Below are 11,676 nucleotides of genomic sequence, written 5' to 3'. Positions count from 1 at the left end.
CTGTCAGTTGTCTTTTGGTTTTGTTGACTGTTTCTTTTGCTGTGCAAAAGCTTTTTATCTTGATGAAGTCCCAATAGTTCATTTTTGCCCTTGCTTCCCTTGCCTTTGGTGATGTTTCTAGGAAGAAGTTGCTGTGGCTGAGGTCGAAGAGGTTGCTGCCTGTGTTCTCCTTTAGGATTTTGATGGACTCCTGTCTCGCATTTAGGTCTTTCAACCATTTGGAGTCTATTTTTGTGTGTGGTGTAAGGAAATGGTCCAGTTTCATTCTTCTGCATGTGGCTGTCCAATTTTCCCAACACCATTTGTTGAAGAGACTGTCTTTTTTCCATTGGACATTCTTTCCTGCTTTGTCAAAGATTAGTTGACCATAGAGTTGAGGGTCCATTTCTGGGCTCTCTATTCTGTTCCATTGATCTTTGTGTCTGTTTTTGTGCCAGTACCATACTGTCTTGATGATGACAGCTTTGTAATAGAACTGGAAGTCTGGAAATGTGATGCTGCCAGCTTTGCTTTTCTTTTTCAACATTCCTCTGGCTATTCGAGGTCTTTTCTGGTTCCATACAAATTTTAGGATTATTTGTTCCATTTCTTTGAAAAAAGTAGATGGTATTTTGATGGGGATTGCATTGAATGTGTAGATTGCTCTAGGTAGCATTGACATCTTCACAATATTTGTTCTTCCAATCCATGAGCATGGAACGTTTTTCCATTTCTTTGTGTCTTCCTCAATTTCTTTCATGAGTATTTTATAGTTTTCTGAGTACAGATCCTTTGCCTCTTTGGTTAGATTTATTCCTAGGTATCTTATGGTTTTGGGTGCAATTGTAAATGGGATCGACTCCTTCATTTCTCTTTCTTCTGTCTTGTTGTTGGTGTATAGGAATGCCACTGATTTCTGTGCATTGATTTTAAATCCTGCCACTTGACTGAATTCCTGTATGAGTTCTAGCAGTTTTGGGGTGGAGTCTTTTGGGTTTTCCACATAAAGTATCATATCATCTGCAAAGAGTGAGAATTTGACTTCTTCTTTGCCGATTTGGATGCCTTTTATTTCTTTTTGTTGTCTGATTGCTGTGGCTAGGACTTCTAATACTATGTTGAATAGCAGTGGTGATAGTGGACATCCCTGCCGTGTTCCTGACCTTAGGGGGAAAGCTCTCAGTTTTTCCCCATTGAGAATGATATTCGCTGTAGGTTTTTCATAGATGGCTTTTATGATATTGAGGTATGTACCCTCTATCCCTATACTCTGAAGAGTTTCGATCAAGAAAGGATGCTGTACTTTGTCAAATGCTTTCTCTGCATCTATTGAGAGGATCATATGATTCTTGTTCTTTCTTTTGTTAATGTATTGTATCATGTTGATTGATTTGTGGATGTTGAACCAACCTTGCAGCCCAGGGATAAATCCCACTTGGTCGTGGTGAATAATCCTTTAAATGTACTGTTGTATCCTATTGGCTAGTATTTTGGTGAGAATTTTTGCATCCATGTTTATCAAGGATATTGGTCTGTAATTCTCCTTTTTGATGGGGTCTTTGTCTGGTTTTGGGATCAAGGTAATGCTGGCCTCATAAAACGAGTTTGGAAGTTTTCCTTCCATTTCTATTTTTTGGAACATTTTCAGAAGAATAAGTATTAAGTCTTCTTTAAATGTTTGGTAGAATTCCCCTGGGAAGCCATCTGGCCCTGGGCTTTTGTTTGTTGGTAGATTTTTGATGACTGCTTCAATTTCCTTAGTGGTTATAGGTCTGTTCAGGTTTTCTATTTCTTCCTGGTTCAGTTTTGGTAGTTGATACATCTCTAGGAATGCATCCATTTCTTCCAAGTTATCTAATTTGCTGGCATAGAGTTGCTCATAATATGTTCTTATAATTGTTTGTATTTCTTTAGTGTTGGTTGTGATCTCTCCTCTTTCATTCATGATTTTGTTGATTTGGGTCATTTCTCTTTTCTTTTGGTAAGTCTGGCCAGGTGTTTATCAATCTTGTTAATTCTTTCAAAGAACCAGCTCCTAGTTTCGTTGATCTGTTCTACTGTTCTTTTGGTTTCTATTTCATTGATTTCTGCTCTGATCTTTATTATTTCTCTTCTCCTGCTGGGTTTAGGCTTTATTTGCTGTTCTTTCTCCAGCTCCTTTAGGTGTAGGGTTAGGTTGTGTACTTGAGACCTTTCTTGTTTCTTGAGAAAGGCTTGTATTGCTATATACTTTCCTCTTAGGACTGCCTTTGCTGTATCCCAAAGATTTTGAACAGTTGTGTTTTCATTTTCATTGGTTTCCATGAATTTTTTAAATTCTTCTTTAATTTCCTGGTGACCCATTCATTCTTTAGTAGGATGCTCTTTAGCCTCCATGTATTTGAGTTCTTTCCAACTTTCCTCTTGTGATTGAGTTCTAGTTTCAAAGCATTGTGGTCTGAAAATAGGCAAGGAATGATCCCCATCTTTTGGTACTGGTTGAGACCTGATTTATGACCTAGGATGTAATCGATTCTGGAGAATGTTCCATGGGCACTCGAGAAGAATGTGTATTCTGTTGCTTTGGGATGGAATGTTCTGAATATGTCTGTGAAGTCCATTTGGTCCAGTGTGTCATTTAAAATCTTTATTTCCTTGTTGATCTTTTGCTTAGATGATCTGTCCATTTCAGTGCGGGGGCTCTTAAAGTCCCCCACTATTGTTGTATTGTTGTCAATGTGTTTCTTTGCTTTTGTTATTAATTGGCTTATATAATTGGCTGCTCCCATGTTAGGGGCATAGATATGTACAATTGTTAGATCTTCTTGTTCGATAGACCCTTTAAGTAGGATATAGTGTCCTTCCTCATCTCTTATTACAGTCTTTGGTTTAAAATCTAATTTGTCTGATATAAGGATTGCCACCCCAGCTTTCTTTTGGTGTCCATTAGCATGGTAAATAGTTTTCCACCCCCCTCACTCTAAATCTGGGGTTGTCTTTGTGTCTAAAATGAGTCTCTTGCAGCCAGCATATCAATGGGTCTTGTTTTTTAATCCAATCTGATAGCTTGTGTCTTTTGATTGGGGCATTTGGCCCATTTACATTCAGGGTAACTATTGAAAGATATGAATTTAGTGCCATTGTATTGCCTGTAAGGTGACTGTTACTGTATATTGTCTGTGTTCCTTTCTGGTCTATGTTGCTTTTAGGCTCTCTCTTTGCTTAGAGGACCCCATTCAATATTTCTTGTAGGGCTGGTTTTGTGTTTGCAGATTCCTTTAGTTTTTGTTTGTCCTGGAAGCTTTTTATCTCTCCTTCTATTTTCAATGACAGCCTAGCTGGATATAGTATTCTTGCCTGCTTATTTTTCTCATTTAGTGCTCTGAATATATCATGCCAGTCTTTTCTGGCCTGCCAGGTCTCTGTGGATAGGTCTGTTGCCAATCTAATGTTTCTACCATTGTAGGTTACAGATCTCTTGTCCCGAGCTGCTTTCAGGATTTTCTCTTTGTCTCTGAGACTCGTAAGTTTTACTACTAGATGTCTGGTGTTGACCTATTTTTATTGATTTTGAGAGGGGATCTCTGTGCTTCCTGGATTTTGATGCCTGTTTCCTTCCCCAAATTAAGGAAGTTCTCTGCTATAATTTGCTCCAATATACCTTCTGCCCCTCTCTCTCTCTCTTCTTCTTTTGGGATCCCAATTATTCTAATGTTGTTTCATCTTATGGTATCGCTTATCTCTTGAATTCTGCCCTCGTGATCCAGTAGTTGTTTATCCCTCTTTTTCTCAGCTTCTTCATTTTCCATCATTTGGTCTTCTATATCACTGATTCTCTCTTCTGCCTCATTTATCCTAGCAGTTAGTGCCCCCATTTTTTATTGCACCTCATTAATAGCCTTTTTGATTTTGACTTGGTAAGATTTTAGTTCTTTTATTTCTCCAGAAAGGGTTTCTCTAATAACTTCCATGCTTTTTTCAAGCCCAGCTAGTATCTTTAAAGTGAGGATTCTGAACTCTAGATCCGACATTGTACTAATGTCCGTATTGAGTAGGTCCCCGGCAGTCGGTACTACCTCTTGTTCTTTTTGTTGAGGTGATTTTTTCCATCTTGTCATTTTGTCCAGAGGAGAATTGATTAATGAGAGAAGAAAATGCTAACAGGGTAACAACGTCCCCAGAAAATATACTCTAAACAAATCAGAAAAGACCTGAAGCCAGGGGAAAAGAAAGCGAAAGAAAGAAAAAAGAAAAAGAAAAAGAAAAGAAAAAGAAAAAGATAAAAACAAACAAAAACAGAACAAAACAAAAAAATCCACAATATGATCAAATATGATCAGGCCAGTGCATAGATCAGTGCCACACACTAGATTTTGGGTGTATTTTGGTCTGTTAGAAGAAAGTGCCTCCCAAAGGTTTAAAGAAAGAAAAACTTATATATGTACAAATAAGGGTTGAGATGATGAAGCGATGGAATATGAGTGTAAAGATGAAAATTATAAAAAATTTTATAAAAGGAATTGATAAGAAGTTGTTTGAAAAAAGAAGAGGATTTAAAAAAAAAAGAAAAAAAAAGGGAGAGAATGTGATCAGGCAGGAGAGTAGAACAAAACCACACACTAGAGATTTAGGGTATATTTTGATCTGTTAGAAGAAACTATCTCAAAATTTTAAAGAGAGAATAACTTATATATATATGCCAAAAATAAGGGTAACTACTCTGAAGGGATAGAGTATGACTCTAAAAATGAAAAATAAAAATGTTTTTTAAAAAAGCGATTGATAAGATGTTGGTTGAAAAAGGGAAAAAGAAAAATTAAAAAAAAAAAGTTAAAAAAAAATTAACTTTGAAAGACAAAAGAATCATGAGAAAAAAGCCATGGATTCTATGTGCAGTATTCCCCTAGCGCTGGAGTTCTGCCATTCTCATTGATCGGTAGACTTGGTCTTGGCCGGCTGTTCTCGCTGATCTTCTGGGGGAGGGGCCTGTTGCCGTGGTTCCCAAATGTCTCTGCCAGAGGCGGAATTGCCCCATCCTTGCCCGTCCGGGCTAAGTCATCTGCTTGGGTTTGCTCTTGGGAGCTTTTGTTCCCTGTAAGCTTTCCATTCGGCTTTGGAGGACGGGAGTGAAAATGGTGGCCTCCCAATCTCTGCCCCAGAGGAGCCGAGAACTCAGGGCCCCGCTCCTCAGTGAGCCCCCAGAGAAAAGCAGTCAATCACTCCCATCTCCCCGGTCTCCGACTGCACTCCATGCTCACCCGGACTGTGACCGAGTGTTTCTATCTCTGGCACCCGACCCCGTGTGGAATCTCCAAACCCAGCAGATCCCTGCGGTGTGCTCCCGCGCCTCTCCTCCCAGGGGAAGAAGGTGAGTCTCCCTGGATCTGCCGCTTGTTGGGTCCCTGCTGGAGGAGCAGTGGCCCAACTGTGCCACGGATCATGGTTTATGACAACCCCGAGCTGAGAGCCCACGCCTCGGCTCTGTCTCTGCAGCCGGCTTCCCCGCTCCGATACCTGGGAGCTCTGCTGCACTCAGGCACCCCCGGTCTTTCTGTGACCCCGAGGGTCCTGAGACCACACTGTCCCACGAGGGTTCCACCCCCCGCTTAGCCACTGGAGCAACGTCCCTCAGCGGAGCCGACTTCTAAAAGTTCCGATTTTGTGCTCGGAGGCTCTATCACTTGCCAGAAGCGGCCGATGGAGGCCCCTTCCCCACCGTCTATCCTCCCGAATATCGCCTCAGATTCACCTCTCCGCACGTCCTACCTTCCAGAAAGTGGTTGCTTTTCTGTTCAGAGAGTTGTTGCTATTCTTTTCTTCGATCTCCTGTTGAGTTCGTAGGTGTTCAGAATGGTTTGATCCCTATCCAGCTGAATTCCTGAGACCAGACAAAATCCAGGTCTCCTACTCCTCCACCATCTTGCTCTGCCTGGATTTATTCTCTTTAATCCAGGGGTTCTCAAACCTTAATCTGGGTCAGAATCACCTGGATATCTCGCTAAAACAGATTGTTGGGTCCTCCCCTCCAGTGTTCCCGTAGATGCAGAGAGCGGCAGGAGAAATTTGCATTTCTATTAAGTTCCTGGGTGATGCTGATGCTGTTAGCTCAGGCAACCACACTTTGAGAACCACTACTTTAAAATATATCTTTCGGGTGGGTGGCTCAGTCAGTTAAGTGTCTGTCTTTGGCTCAGGTCTTGATCCCAGGGTCCTGGGATCAAGCCCCGAGTGGGGCTCCCTGCTCAGCAGGGAGTCTGCTTCTCCCTCTGCCCCTCCCCCTACTTGTGCCTCTGCCCCTCTCCCCACTTTGTGTGAGTGCTTGAGCTCTCTCTCTCTCTCTCACAAAAATTATTAATTTAAAATATATCTTTCCTTTAATGAAACTTTGGAGAAGAGGTATATACATGTGATTAGTTTACCATATTAATCCAATCTCAGAAGTCTGGTTCACTTCAAACAAATGATTTTGATAATTTTAAGGTGTTTCGTTTTGTTTTGTTTTGTTTTTTAAACATTTTTTTTTAAAGATTTTATTTAGTTATTTGACAGAGAGAGAGACAGGGAGAGCAGGAACACAAGCAGGGGGAGTTGGAGAGGGAGAAGCAGGCTTCCTGCTGAGCAGGGAGCCCGACGCGGGGCTTGATCCCAGGACCCTGGGATCATGACCTGAGCCGAAGGCAGACACCTAATGACTGAGCCACCCAGGCGCCCCTGTTTTTTTTTTTTTTTTTTTTTTTTTGAGAGAGAATGAGAATGTGAGGCAGGGGCAGAAGAAGAGAGAGAGAGAGAATCTTAAGTAGGCTCCACGCCCAGTATGGAGCCTGACACGGGGCTTGATTTCACAACCCTGAGATCATGACCTGAGCCAAAATCAAGAGTCAGATGCTTAACTGACTAAGCCACCCAGGCACCTCTACTTTTAAATAACTCCCTCCATGCTTCTTGTCCATTTAAAAATTATTCTAAATCTATTGCTGCTGTGTAATCATGTACCCAGTGTTGCTTTCCAGAACTCAATGTTTTCACATAGTTCAGATTTTAAGTGAAGAAAAAAAACCCCAAAAACCCGTGTGTGTGTGTGTGTGTGTGTGTGTGTGTGTCTGAGCCTTCTTTGATATCTTTGCATATATAAATATGTAATATTTATGGACCAAGAAGAATTTGGATCTCTAAACATTGTTTCAGAAATCTACATTTCTTTAAGGGTAAAGGCCCCAAAGTGCCACGTATCAGGCACATTCTACAGTGTAGCCTGAGACTGACTCAGATCATTTAACCACCTACTGCAGCCAGTCCACTCACAGTTTTCCCAAAGTAGCCACTGGTACCTGAGAAATCCAAACAGAAGGGGGAGGCTAAATATATATTGCTTCCTTTTGTCTCATATCCTGTTTCTCCTTTCTTCTTGGGAATTTATTTTCAGGCCCAGTCACATGATTACATGCTGGTTTTCAAGATTAAATGTTCATATCCACTTTATGCTATGTTTTTAGAGAATGAGTCTAAATACATAAATGCATTTAGAAGAATTCCTTGTATGCATGTGCCTGGAGGACACAGAATGTAATACACTTACAAACCTGCGTGGTTTATTTTAACCTTGAGGCTTCTCTCCTTCCTTATAACAAGACAACCTTCCTTCCTCTGAGTCTCCTTAACTTAAATATTTGAATGTGCTCTGAGGTTATATTATTCCCACTACCTGTCATTGAGTGCTGAGCTCAAACACTGCCTATTTTAAGCTCTAACTACTTTAATTTAAATTTGCAAGTAATTATTACCCCCTTGAATTTGAAATGCACATTCCTTTAAGTGCAAAAATCACACTCAAGTGAATCAGCTTAGGTATAAATATAAACAACCTTAGAGTAAAGGAAATCTAAATTAGCCAATCTTGTATTAGCTGTAACCTGAACATATCACACATATATTTTAGGCTGCAACATTCCTACTATAACCTAACAACTAAAAATACTACCTGTGTGCTTGAGGGTAAGTTATGACTGTCATGGGAACCATAATATTGAACTTGAGATTTGTGGGCATAAATCTCAGCTCTGTTTCTGCCTAAGCCTTAACTTAGACAGAAAAGAATATTTGAGAGGCTCCTTTGCATATTGTATTGATAGCATGTGGCCTGACTATGAGCTATTGAAATCACCATCTATTTTTTTTTCAGATATCTCTATGTATGACGATGTCCCCTAAGAGAGGACACCAGCTAGATATTGCTGACCTTCTGATTGCCTGACTGCAGTGTAAATACCTGGGAAGGGCCAGATTAAATGGTCACTGATGCATGAGAATTTTCTAGGTGAAAGAAATGAAGAAAGAAGAGTAATAACATCTTGGAAGTCTTTGTATACTATTTGGAGAAAAATAGTACAGCTGACCCTTGAACAACACGGGTTTGACCTGTGTGGATCTACTTACACATGGATGTAGATAGCAAGATGGAGTCACTCATATCAAGCCATGTCTTATGTCAAGCAGCCAAGGGTGGTGCAGCTAAGACCAGAGAGCGCCAAAACCAGCACAGGATGATGACACCCAGAACTGATAACGAGTAGAACCAGAGCAGGCTTGCAAAGGCCCAAGCCTGATTAAACTCCTTTATAGAGGGAGGATTTTTGCAGCAAACTCTCAGACTCTCCTGACACTGACCCTTTCAGGTTTGACCACATCAAAAAGGCAACTGCCACGGAAGGCTTTATCCAACTGATCTCTGAACATGACAGAGATTCTCCACTGTTTGAACATAATTAGCAGCATGTGGCGAGAGCTGACCCTGACCTGACGGAGGCCTCCTCTTAACTGCATGCTCATGGACGGACTTCGAGTTGCATTCGTTAGCTTCTTACTCCTTGTTGTATCTTGTTTGTTGTGTAACTTTATATTGTCCTTTGCTTTGTGTGACATGTATGAAGCCAAATTAAATGAGGAGTGACATGTCATTGAGTTTGGAATCCTGAAGCTGCTTTGCAATTACGTTAACCTTGCTTTACGACTGAATAAAGCTGACACTATGGAAAGACACAACTTGTGTGTGCCTTCATAGCGTGCTCACACTAGGATTGCTTCTGCACATTCCGGAAGAGGGTGAGGCCGCCATTCTGGTTTTGCTACCTCAAGAGGTGCTGGGTGCTCTGTGATTCTCTTCCATCAACTCGTGAGGAAGTGACTCATGCCCTCTAGAGCCACACTGTCATATTGGAAATAGAAGCTCAGAGAGAGCTACATATAAGAGGCCTGCCAATGCATGTTGACCAGATGGAATAATTCTGACACACGGTTCATTGGCAGTAAAGAGCTAAACTCGAAAAACAGTGTTGGCTGGCTCTGGTGGCAGAAGATGGCTGAGAAGAGGGTTTGGAAGGTTATAAGTGGAAAAGAGACTGGAAGGTGATTGGAGGCTAGAAGAAGGGATGGTCCTGGGTCTGTCCATCCAGACACTGTTAAAGCAAGAGATAGACCTGTGGGACCTCCAGGCACGTTGCCTATGTGTGAACTTTTTACACTGCAGTGCTGTAAATGTATTTTCTCTTCCTTATGATTTTCTTAACATTTTTTTCTCAGCGTTTTTTCTCTAGCTTACTTTATTGTAAGAATTTGTGTATAATATATATATAATGTATAAAATCTGTTTTAATTAACTATAATATAAGAAGGCTTCTGATCACCAGTAGGCTTCTAGAAGTTAGGTTTTGGGGGAGTCAGAAGTTACATGCAGGGTTTGGACTGCATTAGAGTTGGCAGCGCTAATCCCTGTGTTGTTCAAGGGTCAACTGTATTATCTTGAGAACAGCTGTGAGCATAAACAGTGGTGGCTTTTTGTTCTGTTTTGTTTGAAGAATTTGGAAGCTATGGCTCTGGAAAAGGGGTTTAATCTCTCAGAACACCAGTATCCTTACCCATAAAGAGAAGGTAATGATACTCACCTTTCAGGGTTTTTGTGAAGATTGAATGAGATGATATGTGTAAGATGCTTGACACATGGCTTGTGCATGCCATACGTAGGCACTTCATAAGGAATGGCTAGTATTATTGAAGAAACTGAATCAAAGCAAGAGAATAATGATTACCAAAGAGATATAAGCCAAATCTGGGCTAATCCCATGTGTGTCTTTTAATAAACAATGCTTTAGAGAGTGATTTCCAGCCAAAAATCACATTAAAAGATACATAAATGAAGAGGGAGAGAGAATGTTTATTGGAGCAATCACTTTGTGTCAAGTTCTTATGGGTATATTAGTTGTCTACTGCTGCAAAACAAAGAACCACCAAACTTAGTGACTTAAAACAATGCACACTCTTATCTCACAGTTTCTGTGGCCTGGGAATCTAAGCATAGGTGGACCATATGCTTCAGGTCTTTTACAGGCTACAAAGTATAAGCCAGAGCTGGAGTCTTATCTGAAGGCTTGACTGGGGAAGGATTTATGGTGAGCTCATATGGCTGTTCACAGAATTCAATTCCTTGTGGGCTGTTGGACTGGGTACCTCAGTTCCTGGTTGGTTGTTGGCTTAAACTGACCTCAATTCCCTGGGACACAAGCCTCTTCAATGTGGTAGCTTGCTTCATTAACACACGTAAGCCAAGGAGGCAGTAGAGAAAGTCTGCTAGCAAGATGGCAGTCTCATTTTCATATAACCTCATCACAGGAGTGACGTCCATCAGCTTTGCTGTATTTTATTGGTTAGAAGCAACTTATAGTCAGAATGGCCAAAATTAACAAGTCAGGAAACAAATGTTGGTGAGGATGTGGAAAAAGAGGAATTCTCTTACACTGTTGGTGGGAATGCAAGCTGGTACAGCCACTCTGGAAAACAGTATGGAGGTTTCTCAAGAAGTTGAAAATAGAGCTACCCTATGACCCAGCAATTGCACTACTAGGTATTTATCCCAAAGATACAAATGTAGTGATCCGAAGGGGCACATGCACCCTAATGTTCATAACAACAATGTCCACAATAGCCAAACTGGATGTCCATTGACAGAGGAATGGATAAAGAAGATGTGGCATATATATATATATAAATAAATGGAATATTAGCCATCAGGAAGGATGAAATCTTACCATTTACACTGATGTGGATGGAACTGGAGGGTATTATGCTGACTGAAATAAGTCAATCAGAGAAAGACAATTATCATATGGTTTCACTCATATGTGAATATAAGAAACAACACAGAGGACCATAGGGGAATGGGAAGAAATCAGAGAGGGAGACAAACCATGACAGACTCATGACTTCGGGAAACAAACTGAGGCTTGTGGAAGGGGAGGTGTGTGGGAGGATGGGGTAACTGGGTGATGGGCATTAAGGAGGGCACGTGATGTGATGAGCACTGGGTGTTATACACAACTCATGAATTACTGAACACTACATCAAAAACTAATGATGTACTATATGTTGGCTAATTGAATTTAAATAAAAAAAGAAAAAAAGAAACAATTCAGAGGTTCTACCTACACTCGAGGGGAAGAGATTACACAAGGGTGTAAATACTGGGAAGTGGAGGTCATTGGAGACCATCTTAGAGTCTGCCTGCCATTGTAGCTAACATGGAAATAATAGGGATTTGGAATTATAGCAAAAAGTAGCATAGTACTGACTATGCACCATGAACTTCTCTAAATATTTCCATTTGTTATTTATTAATCCTCCTAGCAATTCTATGAAGTAGAAGTTATTATTATCCCTTTTTAGTAATGA

General features: G+C 40.7%; 1 long non-coding RNA gene across 3 annotated transcripts in view; it reads right to left on the bottom strand.

The window, feature by feature from the left end:
* Positions 1-11,676, bottom strand: part of LOC144381394 (uncharacterized) — a 90,304-nt gene that overhangs the window by 55,530 nt on the left and 23,098 nt on the right. Inside the window, exon 4 of one of the 3 annotated variants that reach the window (XR_013446574.1) lies at positions 9,928-10,011. The exons of the other annotated variants lie outside the window; for them this stretch is intronic. This is a non-coding gene — a long non-coding RNA (uncharacterized LOC144381394). Of the gene's footprint in view, positions 1-9,927; positions 10,012-11,676 lie in introns of those variants that run through there. 3 annotated transcript variants of the gene reach the window in all.

The sequence above is a fragment of the Halichoerus grypus genome, chromosome 3, assembly GCF_964656455.1.
Source record: "Halichoerus grypus chromosome 3, mHalGry1.hap1.1, whole genome shotgun sequence".
In the NCBI taxonomy this organism is placed as follows: Eukaryota; Metazoa; Chordata; class Mammalia; order Carnivora; family Phocidae; genus Halichoerus; species Halichoerus grypus.
The sequence above is the reverse complement of the archived record's forward strand: the minus strand, read 5'-3'. Positions and strand labels throughout refer to the sequence as shown.